The sequence below is a fragment of the Aegilops tauschii genome, chromosome 5, assembly GCF_002575655.3.
Source record: "Aegilops tauschii subsp. strangulata cultivar AL8/78 chromosome 5, Aet v6.0, whole genome shotgun sequence".
Classification (NCBI taxonomy): Eukaryota; Viridiplantae; Streptophyta; class Magnoliopsida; order Poales; family Poaceae; genus Aegilops; species Aegilops tauschii.
This window is the reverse complement of record NC_053039.3, coordinates 110899412-110913658: the sequence shown is the minus strand read 5'-3', so window position 1 is coordinate 110913658 and position 14247 is coordinate 110899412. Positions and strand designations below refer to the sequence as shown.

Here is a 14247-nt window from a genome sequence, read left to right as displayed (position 1 = left end):
AGGCCCTCGGTTTCAAGGCGGGCGTCCACGTCCACAAGCTCTTTCCCAAGCCGGCTCAGCGCACTCATCGCATCCCGGAAAAGCTCATGACGGACGGCGCCCCGCTGGCGCACAAGCTCGAGCGAACGACCGGGTCCGTCCTCCACGCCGGAGGTCGTTGAAGAAGTTCGAAGGGGCTCGCCTCCTCCCAGCAGGGGGCTGGAGGCCAGCCCCTTTCCTGTCGTCCTTCGAGCTTCAGCAGGGGCCTGGAGAGGCGAAGGCTCGTCGCTCGAAGAAGACGCCAGGGCCGAGGTCACCCAGCCGCGGTCGATAACCAGAGGAGGAGCCCTTGGCACACCTTCCGCACCCCAGGCAAGACCGCGAAGGAGGAACGGCAAGAACGCGGGGTCAGGATGCCAGGCCGCTACACCCGCCTCCCCGGCCGATCTCGCGCCGAGCGCGGCAGGCTGGCTAGGGGCACTCTAGATTAGCGGAGGACTCGGGGCAGGAGGAGGTTGCTTCTTGGGAGAGTTCGTCGCCTTAGCAGAAGGGGCCCTGAGGAACCACGGTCAGGAGGGGAAGCAGCACTCAAGACATTACAAAGATAAGGTACTCACTCATCTATTGCAATGTACTTCCTCTGCTTCAATGGCCGGAAGGCACCGCCGCTGCAGCTTGGAGATCCCTTCCTCTTGCGGAGCGCGTCGAAGTTCGGTTGAAGCCGGCCGAAGCCCTGGGTGCGGTCACTAGCGCCGGACGCGACTGGTGTGGCTCCTGAGGAGGCGACCTCGGGAGCGCTGGGCCGTGCGGGGACCCCAGCCTCCGCCTCGTGGCAACTCGTTGGGGCCTTGGGGGCTTCGGCCTTGGGAGCATCAGGCTGCACCGACCCCTTGGCCGTTCCCTGCACGGAGCCCCCATTCGTCGAAAGGGGGCATCTGCTTCGCAAACTCCACCTTGTTCGAGCAGCAGTACAAAAGACAACCTTCCTCCGGCAAGCTGGCTGGCGCTGGGTCACCCGTCAGGAGCTCGAGCACCGCGCCGCGCCTCAAGGGGAAGAGTGGGCACCTGAAGACTCATGCGATCCCCGTAGCCGGAGAAGGTCCACATCGGCCAAGAGTGGCGCTGAAGTGGAGCGATGCGGCACTGGATGTACTCCTTCACCACCATAGGCGCCGTCACCCCAAGCTCCTTCAACCTGGCCAGCCGGTGCCAGACGTGGGCCAGCCGCCGGTCGACAAGCTTCTCGTGTTCCCAGCCGGAGCTCGGGGCAGCTGGAATCCGCGGGAGCAGCAGAGGGCTGCGCACACCAACATCCACAAACACCCACCGCTTCCTGAAACCTCCGACGACCGGCGAGAGTTCGAAGTCGATCCCAGAGCCGGCCGTCGCCGCGACGGTCTGAAAGGATACACACCCTGAGCGCTGAAGGGCATCTGTCAGGTGCAGCGAGAAGAAGTGGCGAAGCAGGCCCACGGAGGGGGCAATGCCCACCATGGCTTCGCAGACGGAGGCGAAGACAGCAAGGAGGATGATGGATTGGGGATCGAGGTGCAGCGCGTTGATCTAGTAATGCGAGAGCATCGCATTGAAGAAGTCGGAGAAGGAAGGAATCAGGCCTGCCCAGAGAGCGTGAAGATGGAGGGGAACCTCGGTAGCCGTCCTGTCAATTTCGGCGCGGGAAGCGGGCCAAGCCACTGTTGCCCCCCACTCATTGGAATCGGCGGCGAGCGCCGGCGCACCTTGTCCACTGCCTCTCGGTTGAGCACCACCGACCGCTCGACGGCGGGCTTGAAGACCGGCGGCGTGGGGGCCGAGGTACGGGACTCCTTCCCCTTCTTCTTTCGGCTGGGCACCATGGCGGCGGAGAGAGTTGGAGTCAGGTCGGGCTAGGAGAAGGGATCCGCTGCTTTCTAGAAGACGAAGGAGCTGCGGGGCGCACTGCTGATAATGGAAGCGGAGTTGTGTAGACAACGGTGGCCGCCTAGCCAGGTGGAGATCAAGGCTGCGTGGGGAAGTGGAGACGCCCACGTCCTGTCAATCGCCACGCGTCAATCAAGGCCGCAGGCTATTGGGGCCCGCGGCGCTCCGCCCTTGCCCTTTGGCTTCGCCTTGAAGCCAAGTCCGAGCACGCCTTGGGCCTGAGGGCTACTGTCGGCGTTCTGGGAACGGGGGTCCCCAGACTTGCCTGCCCGCGGCCCGCGGCGTGGCTCTGCCAGCGGCCTGGTACGGCCCATCTTCGTCGACAACCACTCAAGACCCTTGCGAGGGGCCGAGCCTTGTGAGGCGGACGACACAAGACCTCCTCAGAGGTAGCCTCACTAGGCTAGCTCGCGAGGAACGGAGATATCAAAGCGGGGTGCACCTCGTGAGGTTTCCGTGACGTGAGCCGTGACGACCAAGGCCAGGCGGGCGTCAGCGGGCGCAGAGTACCGGGTGTCTCTTTTGTGCTAAAGGGGCAGGCGCAGGCGAGGAGTCCCGAGGCATCAGGCAAAGGTTTCCATATCGGTACAACGAGACCAAGACCAGACGGAGGTCACCGCGGAGCCCACGACGGCGTCACCACCAGAGCCTTTGGCAGGCGAAGACCCCCTTTTGTCAGGATAGCTTGTACTAGTTGTCTCCCTTCGAATTGGCCGTTGTGGGATCCCTTCCCGCCTAAACATTTGGGAAGAGGACCAGGGCCTCTATAAATAGGACTAGCCACCACCATAGGAAGGGGACGGATCATTCAGATCATCGAAACTCTCACCAGCTCATCGAGCCAAAGAACACCTCTCCTCCTGAGGCTGTTCTTACCTTGTACTTGTTCATCCTCAGCCTGCAAGGCAATCCACCACACCACACTGGAGTAGGGTATCACACCACATCGGTGGCCCGAACCAATATAAACTCTTGTGTCTCTTATTCCTTGGGTTTGGCGAGCTAGGCCTTGAGATCGCGGTGAGAGTGGGCTTGGGGGAGAGAGATCTTCGTGCGCACCCCAGATTTCGAATCTCAAGGGTTTTGCCGGAACCCGAAATCCGACAGATGGATCAACCGTATGCCACGTATCGCACACGCAACTCTAATCTAATTCGTGCTTGATGTCTCCGACATCGCTCGCACAGTTCATCTTAATTGCCACGTATCACTGTGTCGGCCTCTGCTCGCGTCCCTCAGCAAGCTCTGCTCGTCGTTAGGCGCCACGGCGCGCTCTGCTCGCGTCCGTCGGCGCGCTCGGCTTGTGAATAACTTTTCCTTGCGTGTTCAACTGCTATATGCATATATATGGTTGCTCACCGTTGAGGTGACCGCAGAGCACTCTGCTCGCGTCCCTCCGCGCGCGATCTGCCAGCGGTTGGGCCTGGGCACGATCACGTCGGGGGCCCCATACGCATGCGGTTGCGCCGCGCGCGTCGCCACGCGATGCAGTTACATGCGGCATGATGGAGTTACGCGCTACAAATTAGAACTGCCATCCAGGCGTGCCGATATTCCAGGCCGTCCGGCTTCCCCTTTAATCCCCGTGGCCATTATAACCTTAGTCTCTTCAACCTTTCGATCGCGCCCCACAACACAACAAGCACACCCACGACGACACATAAAGAGGGGATGTCTAGCGGCGCTCCAATGGAGTTCGGCGAGCATAAAGTGGAGACCCACACGAGGGAGACGGATCTCTCAGTGGTGTACACCATCGACCCGGCCGTTGTGGACGACTACATCAACACCGTTGAGCAGTTGCTTGCTCGAGACAAGTACAAGGTGGTCGGCATCGACCTCCAGTACACCGGCGGTCATCCCAACATAGATCAGAAGGTTGTCGTCGCCCAGTTGTGCGTGCGCCATCATGTCCTGATCTACCACTACTGCATGGCCATAGAGCCTTGCGACCGTTTCCCCAGGTTTGTCAACAGCACCGACTACAAGTTTGCTACGGTGGAAACCACCGACGATGTAAAAGCGCTCAGGGTTACGAGCTTGGCCTGCAAGAACCTTCTCGAAATCCGTGAGCACTACAGGGTCTGGGGCAGCACGAAGAAGGACTCCCTGGTTGAACTCGCCTCGGCCATCATAGACCCATACTACGAAAAGATGAAGCAGGGCCAACAGAACATGTCTCGTATCCTGGCATGGGGCCTGGATGCGGCAACTGGATGAACCTCACCTCATGTTCACAGCCAAGAGCATATACACATGCTATGAGATGCACAGGCAGATCGTTGACATGAGGAAGTACCTCGTTACCGAGATCGACGAGGCCGGATCGAGCCACAAGCAGAGCAGTAGCGGCAAGCGTCCCAAGAAGTAGATGATGATCAGATGATCGTTTATCCTAGTTAATCATGCATGTAATATATAGTTGACTTTGGTGTATGGAAATGTCATGCGTGTAGTAGCCACCTATGTAATTATGCATGTAATAGTTTACTTTGGTGTGTGCAAATGTCATGTGTGTAGTAGCCACCTATGTAATTGGATGTTTAATTTGGTTATGCAACCATGTCCTTATAAGTGTGTGTGTGTGTGTGTGTGTGTATGTTGTTGTTATGTATGCAATCCCAACGCACAACACACACGTCTTATTAGCAACAATCGTCTGTGTTATTATCGGTTTTCGCACACATTTCTGATTACAGACCTGTTTGCCGCGTATCACACACATCTTATTAAATTGAAACATTTCTATTCTCTTGGCTCAACGAAAACAGTTCATCGAGTGAACCGTATGCCGTATAACGCACACACCTTGATCTGGCTGACCGTTTCTTTTGTGTTGCCTAATCACAAACAGTTCATCCGAGTGAACCGTATGTTGTATAACACACACACCTTCATCTAGCTGCCCGTTTCTGTTCTTCTGCCTCATCACAAACAATTCATTGAACTAAACCGTATGCCCCTCATCGTACACGCAACTAAATTTTGAACCGTGTTTGATGCATCCATCATCGCAAACGTTTTGCATCTTTTTGACGGTTTTTTACATCATCGTTTGCGACTATTGCATTACACACAGTTTCGTCGAAGGGTCTCTGATCGTAGTGTTACGTTAGCAGCATCCTGCAGTAGTGGGAGACTTTAACTACATGAGATATCCACATAACAGAAGCAGGCCCAGAGAAAATTTCTCTCACATGATGAAATATAATGATGCTATAAACTCTCTGGCCTTAGTGAAAATTCCATTGAAAGGCAGGAGTTTCACTTGGAGTAATATGCAAGGTGCCCCCTTGCTTGAGAAGTTGGATTGGGTGTTCACATCAGAAGCTTGGACTGCTCACTTCCCAAACACATTGGTTCTTCCCCTTGCTAAACCAGTTTCTAATCATGTTCCTTACTAAATCCAGATAGGAACTCATATCCCAAAAGCAAAAATCTTCAGATTTGAGAATTACTGGCTACAAATTCAGGGCTTCAAAGATATTGTCAAGTCCAATTGGGAACAGGATATTAATATCACAGATAGTGCTAAGAGAATCACTGCCAAGTTTAAAAGACTAAGGAAATGCTTAAAGTACTGGGCAAAATCAATCTCACAAATAAGCAACACAATCAAGGCCACCAATGAAGTGATCTTCTTCTTGGATACTATTGAGGATTTTAGGCCCTTGCAAGATGTTGAATGGAATGGCAGAGAATTTCATAAAACAACACATGTTGAACCTTCTGGAATTGCAGAAAATTTACTAGCACCAGAGGGCCACCATCAGGTGGGTAAAGTTTGGAGAGGCCAATTCTCAGTTTTTTCAGGCCAAAGCTACTCTCAAATACAGAGTTTATCACATTCACAGTTTGCAAGATGAAAATGATAACACGGTCAGAGGTCATTACTCCAAAGCAAACATTCTGCTAAAAGCCTTCAAGGATAGGCTTAACACATCAGTGCCCACTTTTAATTTGCTAAACCTAGAAGGGCTCATCAACAGACACTCATCCTCTACATATTAGAAATCCCTTTCTCCAAAGAAGAAATTAATGTTGTTATTAAAGACCTTCCCGCTGAGAAGGCACCAGGACCTAATGGTTTTAACACTAATTTTGTCAAGGCCTGCTGGGACATTATTGCACTTGATTCCTATGCATTGATTGATGATTTTTATCATGAGAAGACCAGATTACAAAATATTAATTCCTCTTTCATCACACTGATTCCAAGATTGATGGCCCAGCTACTCCAAATGACTACATGCCTACTTCTCTGCTCAATTGATCAATCAAAGTCATCACTAAGCTGCTCGCTAATAGGCTGCAGAAGTTTATTCTCAAACTGGTGCACACCAATCAATATGGCTTCATTAAGAACAGATCATCCAGGATTTCCTAGCTTGGGCTTATGAATACATTAATCAATGCAACTCCTCAGATAGAGAGATCTTGGTGTTAAAGCTTGATTTCCAAAAGGCTTTTGACCTCATAGAACATCAAACCATTAAAGAGATTCTAATTGCTAGAGGATTTGGAGAAAGGTAGATTATGTGGATGGCTATTATTTTCATCTCTGGATACTCATTTGTGCTCTTAAATGGGGTCCCTGGTAAACAATTCCTATGTAGAAGAGGGGTTAGACAAGGAGGTCCCCTCTCCCCTCAGTTGTTTGTCTTATCTGTTGATCTGCTGCAGTCAGTTTTGGATGAAGCCATGAATAATAATATCATTAGCAAACCCATGGAATGGCATCCTTACCCTGACTTCCCAGTATTACAATATGCAGATGATACTATTCTCTTGATGCCAGCTTGCACCACTCAATTGGAACAACTCAAGAATTTGCTCATGCACTTCTCAGTCTATGATGGCCTGAGGATCAACTTTGAAAAATCTCTATGATCCCAATCAACACTAGTCAAGAAAAAATGGAACTTCTGGCTCATAACTAGGGTTGCACCATTGGTGCCTTCCCTTTCACATACTTGGGATTGCCCCTCAGCTTGACCAACCAAAATTAGAGGATTGTGTGCCCATAATTAAAAGGATTGACAGAAGGCTCTCTAGCTATTCAACTTTTTTGTCATATAGAGACAAGCTCATTCTTATCAAATTAGTCTTCACAAGTGTCCCCACCTTTTTCATGAGTACTTTGGAACTCCTTACTGGCATTGTTGAACAGATTAACAAGTACCTCAAGCACTGCTTTTGGAGAAAGTATGGTATGGAGGATAAAGGCACAACTCTTATCTCCTAGGACAAAATTTACACTCCCAAGGACCAGGGTGGATTGGGAGTTCTTCACATTGCAACTCATAACAAATGCCTTCTAGTGAAACATCTCCACAAATTCCTAAACCATCATGATCTGCCCTGGGTCCATCTGATTTGGGATTGTTATTATCCTCAAGGGGTACTCTCTGCAAGGCCTATGGGCTCTTTCTACTGGAGGAATATCATCATGCTTCTTCCTCAATTCAAGCTTGTCACAAGAGGGGTGATTGGTCAGGGCAGCACCATTTCTTTCTGGGATGATTTGTGAATCTGGAACAATCAAAGAGAAATTTCCAGAGTTGTTTTCTTATTCTTCCAAGGACAAATTGACAATTCGGGAATATCTCCAAACTGATAACACTCTAGACAACTTTCATACTCCCCTTTCAACAGAGGCACACCAGCAATTTCTATAGCTACAAGATATTACCCAAGCAATTCAGATTGGGAGCAGTTATGACAAGTGGATTTACCCATGCGGAGTTGATTTATCCTCCATCAAGAATTTAAGATGTACAAACTGCTCAAACATGGAGATCGGGCCCCACCAATCTTTGCCAAAATTTGGAAGAATGCCACCATGCTCCGATATAAGATCTTCTTTTGGCTGCTGCTGCATGACAGAGTTAATACAAGGAACCTCCTCCACAGAAAATCGTTCCACCTTCCATCTTATAATTGTGAACTTTGTCACTCCAATACTGAAGAAACCTCCCTACACTTGTTTTGCGACTGTGATTTCGCCTTTAGTTGCGGGGAATATCTACTTGGTCATCGACACAAAGGAGTTTCTCTTTATGAGGAGGTTACACTTCTAGCCCAAGCTCTCCCCACACCAATTGCTATGGAAATCTTAATCATGGGGTGTTGAAACATTTGGATACAGATGAATGGGAAAATCTTCAGATCACAGCCCTATTCTATTCAATCTTGGATAGGATTATTGAAAAATGACCTCCAACTTCTACGGCACAAAATCAAGTTCAAGTTTGAGGCCCAAGTTTCCAGCTGGATTGATCAGTTTTTAAGTCAATCTTTTGAAAATGATGGGTTTTGATAGAGCATGGTTGGTTAATTTTTGCTTTCTTTTGCTTCTAATTGTATGTAAATATTTTGTTTAATTTAATATATACCGTAGAATGATTGGTTTCGGTTCAAAAGACATATGAGGGAAAGAGTATTTATAGAAGATAAACTTCTCCTTTATATTGCGAAAATCAAGCAGTTTTGTTGGGCGTCTTAGTAAGCTATTGGGTTACGATTCTGCTGGAGTTCGGTTTTCTGACCAACTCTTCCATTATCTGGATTTTCTTGGAAATTTGGGATCTATGTAACGGGCAAGTTCATTGAAAACCAGTAAATTCATTTTTTTGCCAATACACGAAATTGCATGTCTTTTTTTCTCCAATACGCACGAGTGTGCGTACTATATATATTAAAGAAGGAATTGGGTGAAAGTGCCCCTCCACAACATTGTTACACGATTTTACATGCACAACATCACCACCTCTACCCCTACTCTCTACTCCCTCCTCATAAGCTAACTTGCCACACTAGCCCGCCGTTCCACCTGGTTAAAGAAGCCGGCAAGGTCACCTTTAAGTAGACCCGCTTGTTTCCAATTCCGTCCTTCCTCCATGAAGCGACGGAGCACATGATTTATCCATGGTGTAGCTCCATCAAACACAATTGCATTGCGATGTTTTCAGATCTCCCACATGGCTAGAATACGTAGAGCAATGAGCATCCTCTTGTGTGCCTCATTGGTGTTTTGGGTCGCGCACCATCCCACAAGCGTGTCATTCATCGTGGGCACCCAACACGAGATTCCATGTCATTTCATTGATAAAAAAGGTAGAAGTATACAAGGACGCGGGCCGTACACAGCGTACGCTACTAGGCGCAGTTACAGCCGCATGTGAGGAGAAGAGAAAAGGGGTTGCCCATCCCCAGATAACAGGGTCAGGTTACACAGATTAAAAAAAGGTCAGGTTACAGAGATAATCATGCATCATGTTTACTCCGTCAAAGGTCCCATCTTAGCCTTAATCTCCCAAAATCACCATGCTACTTTGGAGTACCACTTATGCAATCAGTAGCCAAATGTACTGAAGGCAAGTTCAGATCAGAAGCGAGAGAAAGTCCTTGGCCGAGTGCCATCGTCTTCAGATCACAAGTGTCAGAGTCTAGTTCACTGGGCTTGGCTGCCTCAATCAGTAGCCGGGTCGAGTCTCCGTCGCTTGGCTGCCTCCGGCCCATCACCACATGTCGCCGCTGCCTCGGCTTTTGCCTGGTCAAGGGCACGTTGCTCCTCGACGGAGGTCATCGCAAAGCGGCACACTGGGCAGCGACGGTTAAAGCAAAGCCAGTCGAAGATGCAGCGCTGATGGAAGGAGTGGTAGCAGGGCATCCTCCTCAGCTTCTTTCCGCCTTCCACGAAATCCTCAAGGCACACCGCGCAGGTTTGTTCCCTTGTCTCGCCGACTGCCGGAACAAACAGATCCAACATGGCTGGCCCGGAGGCCCGGTCCCTATGTCTTCTTTCATATTCCATGCTTTCCCTCTCACGCAATTCTGCAGCCAGTTCCTGGCGCAGTGCTTCTCGATCTCTTGCCCTTTCCCTCTGAAACTCGTCAATTTGTTCCTGGCTCCACCCCCACCTTCTTCTCGTTTCAATCATAGCCTCGTCTAGGAGACGATCTTGATCTACAGAATCCATGGCTAGACTTGTCTAGTTTACTTCTCGACTTCAGGAGAGGGAGCAAATTCCACCAAGATGCTAGAAAAGCCGATATATATAGGTGTCTCCTGCCCAACTGTGATAGGATTCGAATATATCAAAAGCTTGAGGCGGGGCCTGTGTCCGTCTTCCAGTGCAAATCGGATTGGATTACTAACACGCACGCGTGTTGGGAGGCTATTTGCATTTCCGCGTGCGATACAATTCGATCGGCCTGCAGGCTAATTCCAATCCGACTCTTTAACAGAGGGGATTGAAGTATGTGCATGAAGATCCACTTGATATCCTGAAATTTCCTGTCGCTGAAAGAGAGATGTAGATCCAATCGTGTAACGACCTGGAGGAGAGGGGAATCTAGATCGTACGAAGGGAGAAGCTGATCCGCACACAGAAGCAGATCTTTCGTTTTTGGACCCTAACTAATAATACTCCGAAGGGAATATATTATTAGAGCTGACGTTCGATCTGGGCATAACCCCCAGCGAACGAATCGTTTTGATCTGGAAGGTTTGATTTTTATTTTTTTTAGGATTTTGGAAGGTCTGATCGATCGAACGTTTCCGTTCGGTGGGGCAATCCTCCAAGCGCGACCGGCCCGATAAGGCGCTAGCCTTTGCTGGGCCTCCCCCATCGTATTACCTTGTGCCAAAAATTTAAAAGGAATCCAAAAACAGACAGTCAGTAAAAAAACAGAAACGCTTGCTATAAAAAAATAAAGAACGAAGAACAAAGATTGGTGGCATGGCAAAAGTAATGACATTTTTGCCATGGAAAAATTTGTGTTGGTTACATGGCAAAAAATTGGATTCGATACATTGCAAAAGAGTTTAATAAGATTTTTGCCATGACAAAAAGCTTTAACTAATTATGAATTGCAATGAATTTGCCATGTGCAAACATCTTTAAAATTTGCCATGGGGTGAAAACCTAAAGTAGCGAACAATTTGCCTTGACAAATATCATCATGGATTGGTTGTATGTCAATACGGAGAATTGCTTAATAATTCTGATGAACTCTTGTAGACCATGGCAATACAAACATGTTTTGGATTTAACAAAAAAAAAACCTTAAAGAACATGGCATATTTATTTGCCGTGGGAACAAAAACATGACAAGTTGCAATCACAAAAAACCGATTTGCCATGGCAGAAATGCCGAGACATGAGATTTTGCCATTGGAAAAAATTGGAGACATGGCAAAGTTGATGGCATGGCAAAATTTAGGGATCCTTAGCAATTTTGACAAAATTGCTGCTAAATGTACGGGAGCAGAGAAGGTACTGGAGGTTCTTGGCGGGTTCCGGCGCGAGTTGGTGGGGATTAAATTTTTACCGAATTTAGTTGTCCAAATTATTAAAAAAAACTTCTCTTGATTAAATTTGTACCAAATTTAGTTGCCTTGCCAGAAACCACAAGCATGATTTCTCGAAAATGAATTTGCCATATGAAAAAATGACTACAAGTAGTATATAGCATTGGAAAAAACTCATCAATAAGACTGTAACCTGGTGCACTTGCAGTCAGTCACCAGCATTCTGAAACGAAAATGCTCCAGTGCAGCTGTGGTTCCGATTGAGGTGTGTCCTATAGTCTTACATATGCCAAACAAACTAACAAGGGTTCAGCAGCAAGCAGCTGCACAACTGCATCACCCCCTATGTCACTCCCTCAGATACAGCAGCAATTGAAACGCAGAAAGGTAATCAACCGGACAAGCCAATGATACACTCTGAACCCGAGAACAGCATACGAAGTATACAAATTGCGGGGCACGGCAGGGGGAGTGAACAGGGGCGTACCTGCCCACGACATGAGGACGGAGGCGATGGAGGTGCCGACCGTGAAGACCATGCGGCACTGCAAAGGCGGCGGCGGCCTAGGGGGACGCGGCGCGGGCAGCGAGCCGCAGGGGGGTCGGCGTGGCTCGTGGTCGCCTTCGCCGTCGCCTGGGCACTCGCCTTCCGCCTCTGGTCCTGCGCCTCCCCCCAGTATTTCCTCTTGCTTCACCGTCCATTTTCTGCCCCTCTCAGTGCGGGAGATCGCGCCGCCCCGGAGGAGGAGGTCGCCCCGGCGGCGTCGGATGCACGGTCGCGACCTTCGGAGGAGCGTCCGCAAGGTCGAGGAGGAGCGGAGTGCGGAGCTGCGGGAGCAGAGTACGTCGGAGGGCGGGACGATACCGAAAGCAGGAGGAATGGCGGAGCTCGCGCGAGCCGGGGCAGGGTGCCTCACCGCAGGAAGAGGAAAAGTGAGGGGAAAGGAAGAGGAGTGGGGTTAATGCTGTGAGGAGGAAAACGTTTCCAAATGATGGCTTGGCACCAGGCTCCTGTCCAGACTCGTGCAATTTGATTAGATAGGGGTAAGAGCATTCCTGGAGCCAAGCCAATAACAATTACTCCCTCTGTTCCTAAATATGTCTTTCTAAAGATTTCAAATGGACTACCACATACACTGGCGGAGGGCTCCGGTGAACAGGGTATGTCACCCGCCATATCTTGATTTTTGGCCAAGAAAATAATTATATATGTATCTATCGCTTTTGTACCTGGACATCGGCTTGAGAGCCTCGACATACCCCACAAAAAAAACGAACGCTCACACACAGAACGATGCGACAACTCCACCCACCCAGACCTAGCGCGGTGGCGGCGGCTGGCCAGGTCGCGAGGACCAGGCGGGCGCGACGACGGGCAGTCGACGGCGGCAACGGGCTGGGGGCTTGGAGGGCTGCTGCACAGCGGCGGCTCCAGGCCTCCAGCGGCGTAGCAAGCGGCGGCTCCAGCGGCGGCTCCAGGGGGCGACGGCCACAACCGGGGTCAGGGATTTTTCTGGTAATCCCTAGGGTCCGAACTCTGAAGTCTGAACTTTGTCGGGTATTGGCGTTTTTTCTTCTGTCAATTCTCCATTATCTGAACCGGCGTTGTTCTGTCTAGATTGCCAGAAGATGGAAGGAAGGGGGAAGGGACTAGCAAATTCAAAGAAAAGAGGAAGAGGTAATTTCTCATTTTTCTGAAATTTTGTAGCAATTTTGAACAGCATCTTGAAGCCTTACATTCCAGCAGATTTTAGTGATATATTAATCTTGTCATTGCAGATTTGAAAAGGTATTTTGAAGTGATTGGTAGTGGCAGCAGCTCAAAAACGAATCCAAGCACCCACGAAAATGTCAATATTTCAGCAAATGTCAATCATCAAGATCAAGTGACTTCCATGGAAGTAGATCATGAAAATTTGATGCCAACCGAACAAGTGGAAGAACAAACTATAGATTCCGTCGAAGCTATAGTGGAAGAGAATGTTGAATTTCACGGGGTTGAAGGTATAACTGTTTTTAGTGAAGATTACATAAAGGGTGATCCAGGACTTCTGAAAGAACATGTGGTGTCCCCATGTTTGGTTTTGGTAATTGACGACAATCTCTATGGACTAATGGTTGCCTTGAGTTATATTTGAAGGTTTGTCCATAGGCTTTTCTTGGAGTACATATGTTGGTTTCAAGGAGAGTTTGTGTTGACCAAGGTGCTATTGAGGAATTATCCAAAGATTGGTCATGTGAGAGTTGATCTTATTGCAAGCATGTCTTGAAGAAGAAGATTGTGTGATCATTCATGTTTACCTTCAAGACATCATCCAAATGAAGAGAGTTGGAAAAATTCTAGGTTGATCAAGACTAAGTCAAGAGTGAATCAAGTTGATCAACTCACAAAGCGTCGAAGATGTACCGAGAGGGATCAAGTGATCCCAAGGTAATGGTATGGTAAGCATTGTCCATTGTGCTTTGTGTACTAACCCATGGTCTATGTGGGAGTTCTATGTGGGGTTAGGTACGTGTTCATGGGCTTGCGTCAAGAGGAAGATATCACTCAACCATTGGAGAGGATGACATCAAGTGGTGATCGTCATCAAGATTGTCGTGTGCAAGTTCAAGTGGAGCATCATGAAGAGATCAAGTGCTTGAAGCTTGCCGTCCATGTTGGGAATCATAGCATAATTTTAAAATTTTCCTACGCTCACCAAGATGCATCTATGGAGTATACTAGCAACGAGGGGAAAGGAATGCATCTACATACCCTTGTAGATCGCGAGCGGAAGCGTTCCAATGAACGTGGATGACGGAGTCGTACTCGCCGTGATTCAAATCACCGATGACCGAGTGCCGAACGGACGGCACCTCCGCGTTCAACACACGTACGGTGCAGCGACGTCTCCTCCTTCTTGATCCAGCAAGGGGGAAGGAGACGTTGATGGAGATCCAGCAGCACGACGGCGTGGTGGTGGATGCAGCGGGATGCCGGCAGGGCTTCGCCGAGCTTCTACGAGAGAGAGAGGTGTAGCAGGGGAGGAGGGA

At 49.3% G+C, this 14247-nt stretch overlaps 2 long non-coding RNA genes across 2 annotated transcripts; one reads left to right on the top strand and one right to left on the bottom strand.

Moving 5' to 3' along the window:
• Nucleotides 1-8983: 8983 nt before the first annotated feature.
• Nucleotides 8984-11878, bottom strand: LOC141023308 (uncharacterized). The gene is made up of 2 exons (XR_012184238.1): nucleotides 11702-11878; nucleotides 8984-10540 (listed from the first exon to the last, which is right to left on the bottom strand). It is a non-coding gene; the product is annotated as an uncharacterized lncRNA (long non-coding RNA).
• Nucleotides 9486-13501, top strand: LOC120963876 (uncharacterized). Its single transcript, XR_006663708.2, has 3 exons — nucleotides 9486-12730; nucleotides 12833-12892; nucleotides 12994-13501. It is a non-coding gene; the product is annotated as an uncharacterized lncRNA (long non-coding RNA).
• Nucleotides 13502-14247: the final 746 nt, after the last annotated feature.